The sequence below is a fragment of the Pteropus alecto genome, unplaced genomic scaffold, assembly GCF_000325575.1.
Source record: "Pteropus alecto unplaced genomic scaffold, ASM32557v1 scaffold461, whole genome shotgun sequence".
In the NCBI taxonomy this organism is placed as follows: Eukaryota; Metazoa; Chordata; class Mammalia; order Chiroptera; family Pteropodidae; genus Pteropus; species Pteropus alecto.
The window spans coordinates 4733002-4739636 of NW_006431079.1; positions in this window are offsets into that span (position 1 = coordinate 4733002).

Sequence of the window (6635 nt, forward strand, 5' to 3'; positions counted from 1 at the left end):
TTTGTCTTGGTCCTTCATTGGCACTGAAAAGTCTCTTGTAGATCTGCCTGGAGGTTCTCAAATAAATTATGACCTTGGGCAAACAAGTCACCTAAGCTCTCCATGCTTCATTTTACTCATCTGCAAAGTCGGGGAGTGGGTAATAAAAGTACTCAGGTTTTTGTGAGGATTAGATGAGTTCATACATGTGAAGCATTTAGACCACTACTGCCTCGCTCATGGTAGGCGTGGTACGATTGTCACCTGTGATTGCTACAAGCCCTATGTGGACAGGAGGCATGCTCTCCAATCCTTCAATGACTCAATAAAGAGCTCAGCATTGTCAGTATAACTGTGATCTAAAGAACGAATAAATGTGTTTTATTCTTACTCCCTCTTAATGTTCAGACCAACAGACTTGGTTCCAATTTTCTAAGAAAAAATGGTCTGATGCTGAATTGTGTTCTGGGGATTTTTTTTCTTTTCAGATCCTAGCTCTTAGGGCTATGTATTTGAAGTAACAGTCGGTTGCAGCTTATTTAAAGACACAACCCAATTTGTAAACCTGACATTTCAGCAATTATATTTTCCAGATTGGAAGAGGTGCAAAACTTGAGCCACACTTAACCGAAGGCAAAGAAAGCCCCCCCTTTTAAAATTATTTTTTATTTTTTAGCACATGGACACTTAGTCATGGTAGTAGGAGATGGGGAGCATCTTTCCTCTGTGCTTTCTTTTTTACTCCTTGGCATTCCTCTGTGTACTAAATCCCCTTTCTGGCTATTTCTGTCTTCTTCCCTCATCTTCTTCCCTCCCTTCTGTTTCTTCCTCGAGGCATCAGGCTGAAAGGACATGAGTTCATTTTCTTCTCTATTTCGAAGTGCCTCCTTTCAGTTCTAGTCTTATGTATAAGCAGAGGAGCTGTCGGCCAGCAAACTCTGGAAGCTGCCCAAGACCACAGGAACCTGGTAGGTTACAGAGTCTAGCATCTCATCTCTTTGGCTCACCCTAGGGCACCACTGTAAACAGCCACATGTCGTCAGGTGAGCAAGGTAGGGAACACAGAAGATTATTCTTTTTTCCATTAGCATGCAAGCATGAGTATGTTTATCAAATTGGTCTGTTGGTTTGGAAATCAGAGCATAAAACTGAGAGGAAGCAACATATGACGTTGATAGTGTCTTAAAGGGGATGCTGGGGCACAATACCTTACCAATTCCCAGGTCTCTGTCCCCAGTTCCCACCTACCTTCTGAGCTGGAGACCTATTGGCTTTGACAGTCCCCTTAAATGAGACATATCCACAATTGAATATGCCCTGTGGCTCATGTGAGAAGACTTGGAGTCATTCCTGACTTCCTTCTCCCCTCTTACACATCACCATACCCTGCATCTTCTTCACCCCACTTCCTAAAAAATCCTCTATGTCCCTTTCCCTCTAGCCTTAGCCCATGATCCTCTCCTGGGCTGCTGTTAAAGCCTTTTACATATGTCCCTGCCCTGGACTCTCACTGATGATACATCTTTATACGGTGCCACAGAAAAAGTCATTCTGTCATCCCAAGGACACATCTTGACTTCTCACACCTCTCTGCCTTTGTCCTAGCTAGTCCCTCTGCCTAGAATACTTATTCAATTCTCTAATTGGCAAGTTCTTACTTATCTTGCAAGAAGGTGTAGTGCGCCTTTTCAAATGTTAACTTTTTTCCTGGGCCCTCACCCCGGGCAGAATTAGGCATTCCATGGTCTGTTCTTTCATTAATACTTAGTATATTTGAGTGTCGATTTTACAAATACCTGTTTAATCTGTCTCTGTAACTTCTTGAAGGCGGGAATTATGTCTTGTCTTTGTATCACGTTAATGAATAAATGTTTGTTGAATAAAAGTCTTAAATTTCACAAAAATTCATCGAATACCTAGTTCCTGCAGACACAAAATTCTAAACACAGTGTAAAACTCAATAATCCTATACTCAAAGAGCAAATAGTCTTGTCTAAACTAGACTGAAGGAAGCGACCTTAGGAGAACCTTGAGAATCCCTTAATATTGATGCATGTTCAGTTTTCTGTCACCAGGTGGCAGCAGTGTGCCACAGTCATGTGGTCCAAGCTGTGAAGTTCCAGAACTTCAAAAGGTGGTTGGGGTAGCTAGATTAATAGCGAGAGAACCACAGGGGGAAGTGAGTGGTCACCAGGTTTTGTATATGGCTGAACTTGTAAGGGGTTGCCCTTGGGAGCTGCCCACGGCTGCACTTGCCATGCTCTATCGCATTCAGACACGATGCCCTCTTAAATCCATAAACCCAAAGCAGGGAGACTAGACTGAGAGGTCTCCGGGATGGGATGAGGTCTACACCTTAGAGGAATCCCTGATGTGCACTTCCCTTTAACTTCTTCCAGCAGTGACCTTCCATTCGGCTGTGCAATGACAGGGCCCTTACTGACAGCTTTTGTCTATTTTAGTTCAGACAATAACTATGGCAATTAGGAGGTCTTAGGTGACCTCTGGTGGAGCAGTTTCAATAAAGAGATACAAGCTGATCCCAAACTGCACTGCATGGAAAAATGAATGGAAACGAAGGGAGCAGAGATAGCAAGGGAGGGCAACTCTTTCAGCAAGTTGGACTCTGAAACACGTAAGAAGAGAGTTGGAGAGGGAGAGAAAATTAGTGAAAGGTCCAGTGTCATGCCTAGTGCCACCTCCCCCCACCCCTACCCCACTGCTACTGCCCTCCAAGAACGGGGGAGACTTACCTGTGTCCACAGGCTGAGGACATGGACAGAAATACAAGAGAAATACAAGGGAAATGGACGGAAATACAAGGGAAACAGAAATACAAGAGGGAGAGGGAATCATAGCCAGATCAGTGTTCGGCAGAAGGCAGGAGGGGATGAGGACAAGAACACAAGGACGGGATTAGCTTTGGAACAATTGAAGAGTCAAAACTCTTGCTTTGAGGCAAAAAAGTGAATTTGGGGTTTTGCTAGAATTTGGTATGAGGACAGAGGACACAGAGATTTGAGGAAGCTTATTCCTAATGTTCTCTACTTAGGAGATGAAATAAGAGACCAAGTTAGGGATTACAAGAGTAAGGATTACAGGAGTGATATAGCGGCCTTGAAAAGAAGATACTATGAAGAATGGGAAAGGAAACTGATTAAGAATAAACTTAAGAACTATGGTTAAGAGTAGAATTCATGAGTTTTTAGTGGAGCTATTGGTAGGATTGTCAGATTTTATGCAGGAGAACTCAGAAGTCTGGGATAGTTTCATTGTTCTGCTGAGATGATCTAGGGACGGGGGTTAGTTAGAGAGGAGGTAGAGAAATAAAAGTGACCTAATGAAGAGTATTGGTGAGGAGGTGGTTAAAATGGTTAAGCATGGTGTCCAGACTGGGTGAAAAAGGAACTGACGAGGTCGGTGGGAAAATCAGAAGCAACTGTAGGTGATTAAGCAATTGTAGGTCTCGGTGACATAGAGAAGTCAATGCAAGGGGGTGAGGAAATGGGAGAGCTGAAAGCAGAATGGGAGAGGACTGCTGGGAATCCAGATTTCCCAAGCTGAGGATATTTCCGTGGGGGAAGGCAGCTGGTACAGAGGGAGCCAACCAAGCTCATTGGAGAAGAGGAAATTTGAGGGATGGCTGCATCTGAAGTCTGAATTATAAGCTCTGGGACAGTGGTTTCCTAAACTTCAGTTGGAATTTGTTCAAAGTGCAAATTTGTTTGGTCTGTGATGGGGTTTTGGAATCTGCATTTGAAGCTAACATCTTATGAGTGTGTTTCAGTGAATGACCGACATACTCAAAAACACTCATCTAGAAACTCCCACCACCTTCTCTTTAGGAGAGAAGAGGCAGGGAATGAGGCTGATCTCACCTTTTACCAATCAAAGGATTTTTTTTTCCCCCTCTTGGAGAAGTGGAGCCCCAGCTCTTTTCTTCAATGACTTACCCACACGTACTGATAAAGTTAATTATCTGCCCCGGCTAAATGACTTTCCCTAGCAACACCTTAGCAACTAACATCAGCTCTGCCTTAGGCTACAAAACTGGAAAGAGATTTCTTGAAGTCCGATATATTTTACAACAGAACAAAACATCTGAACAGGAAATTAAACAGAAAGTAAACTGGATTTTTTGTTAGGAGATGAGACGCAGACACACTAAACAGTTCACGGCAATCCATCAGAACACAATGGCCCAAATAAGAAACTTTTTCTTTATAGGTTCTACTGAAGTCCAGAGGAGAGAAAATGAGGGAACTCATTCCATGGAGGAGAAGAGAATTTAAACGGGCAGGAGAAGAAAGAGCATTCTAGATGAAGGGAAGGCTATAAGCAAAGATACTGAGTCAAGTCTGAAAGTGGGGGACAAGGGAACCCAGCTGGGTGGTGCTGAGAGCTCTGTCTGGACTCTACTACCAGTTCATGAAGGGTCTTAGAGGTCGCTCGAAGAACTTGGGCTGAATCACAGGGCACTGGGAGACTGTTAAAACACTTTTTATTCATAGAATAAATACTTGTGGAGCCAGGCACTGTCATGTGTGTGGAGGGATACAGTGGAGAGCCCTAGAGAAGGTCCCTGCCCTTATGGAGCGTGGAATCTAGTGACAGAGACAGATACCAAACAAATATGAAATAAAAAAATCAACCATATAAATGACTAGGTAATTATAAATCCTGAGACTATTAAGAGAAAAGGTATCAGATTCCAGGAGACCATATAAAGAGGGGCAGGATCTGTCCTAAGAAATCAGAAAGGGCTTCTCTGAGGAAGCAGTTTTGCACTGAGGTCTGAAGGATGCATAGGAGTTGGCTGGGAGAGGGTGGGGGGTGGGAGAGACTAAAGAATGTTGGATTCCAGGCAAAGAGAATCACACAGGCAAAAGTTCACAAAACAGAAAAGCCGTGGTAGTTAAAGTCCATGAGGGAAGGGGTGCATGGCCTGAGAGTCAGTCAGGCGGGACCTTGGGGGCTCCGTTAAAAATTCCATCTTTGTTCTGAGAGCCCTGAAAATCCACTGAAAAGGGATTTTAACCTTGGGATTGACGTTCAAATCTGCATTTTAAGAAGGATTATTCGGCTTCAGTGAAGAAGACAGATTGGAAGGGAGCAAGAGTAGAGACGGGCAGTCCAATTAGGAGGCTGAAAGATGATTACAAATCACACTGGTGTGGAGGCAGAGAAGATGGAGAGAAGTGGACAGAGTCAAGAGGGATTCGGAAGGTGAAACTAATGACTTGGTGATGGATTAGGTTTGTGAAGAGGGAGCAGAGGTCTGACGTGACAGCAGAGCTGGGTTGGGGCAATCTAGGTTGTGCAGTGGGATTGAAGGTTGATGGGCTGCTTCAAGCCTGCCGTCATTGCCTAGATGATGGGATCACCCCAGTGTAGTGAGAAGAACCCCATTTTGTTGTTCGTGAGGCCTGTCTTGAATGCTGGTTCTTTTTCCCTTACTAGTTATGGCACCTAGACAGGTAATTTTATAGGTTCCTAATCTGGAAAATGAGAGTGGGGAGAGAAAGTGGTCCTCATAGCTGACATGGTTTTCCTTTCAATGTTCCATAAACATTAACTATTACATCCCTGCCTGTTCCATGTCCACCTACCTCCACGTTAGATTTTAACAGGTTGATTCAATGAAAAGATATTCGAGAGCACACGTTTGGGCTATTGGACATACACTAAGCTTTGTGAGGACAGGAGCCATGTTTTATGTATTTCTGTGGTTTCCTGTACTCTGAGATAAAATCAGGTACACACTCATGAACCACTTAGTTTGTAGCATCTATCACAATTATAATTTGAAAAGATTCCTATAACTCTATTTAATATTTGTCTTTCCCACAAGATTGTAAGATCCACAAAAGCAAGCAATATGTCTGTCTTGTGTCTCAGAGCTGAGCGCATGGAGGGCCTTTGACATGAATAAATTTTTGTTTTCTCTGGTATCCACCGCTCAGCCCAGACTTGTCCCCAAGTCTACACTCAGTGGGATTGGATGACTGGGATTGTGCCCCCATTGAGGCTAACATGAGCTCCAAGACAGTACGTTAATACTGGAGATAATTTACTCAGGACACAGATGTGAACCTGAGTGTCACTTTTATAAGGAGGGCTGGTCAGCTGGATCAGGTGCCGTTGGGGGTCAAGGAGAGTGGGGGCTGAGGAAAAAGCATACAGTAATTGGCTTCAGCAAGGGGACACTCTCAGGTGACCTCTGAGAAAAGGTGTCCGGTTAACAGTGGCACCTGGAGTTCCAGCACAAGAACTGAGGAATAAGTGGGCTGCTGAGGAGGAATGGAGACCTCTGATGCAGATGGCTCCTCTGGGCTGTTTTTTAGAGATGTCAAAGAGAAAAAGCTGACCCAGAAAGCAAAGGAGATTGCTTTTTAAAATGTAGGTTCTTATGGTGTGTTGACCGCCAGGGAAAGGTGGAGTGGGGTAACGAATGCTTCTGAGAGCACCTGGGGAGGGATGTGCACACTGATGGGAGGCAGAGGCCTTAAGGCATCTCCAGTGTGGGCTTGGTCTTCATTACTGTGGTACCCAGGGCCAGCCCGAACCCACTGAGGGAGTGGAAGAGTCGGGGGACACCAGAGACCAGCCCAAGTGTTTTATATGAGTCATTTAATTTGATTCTAGTACCCCCTAGA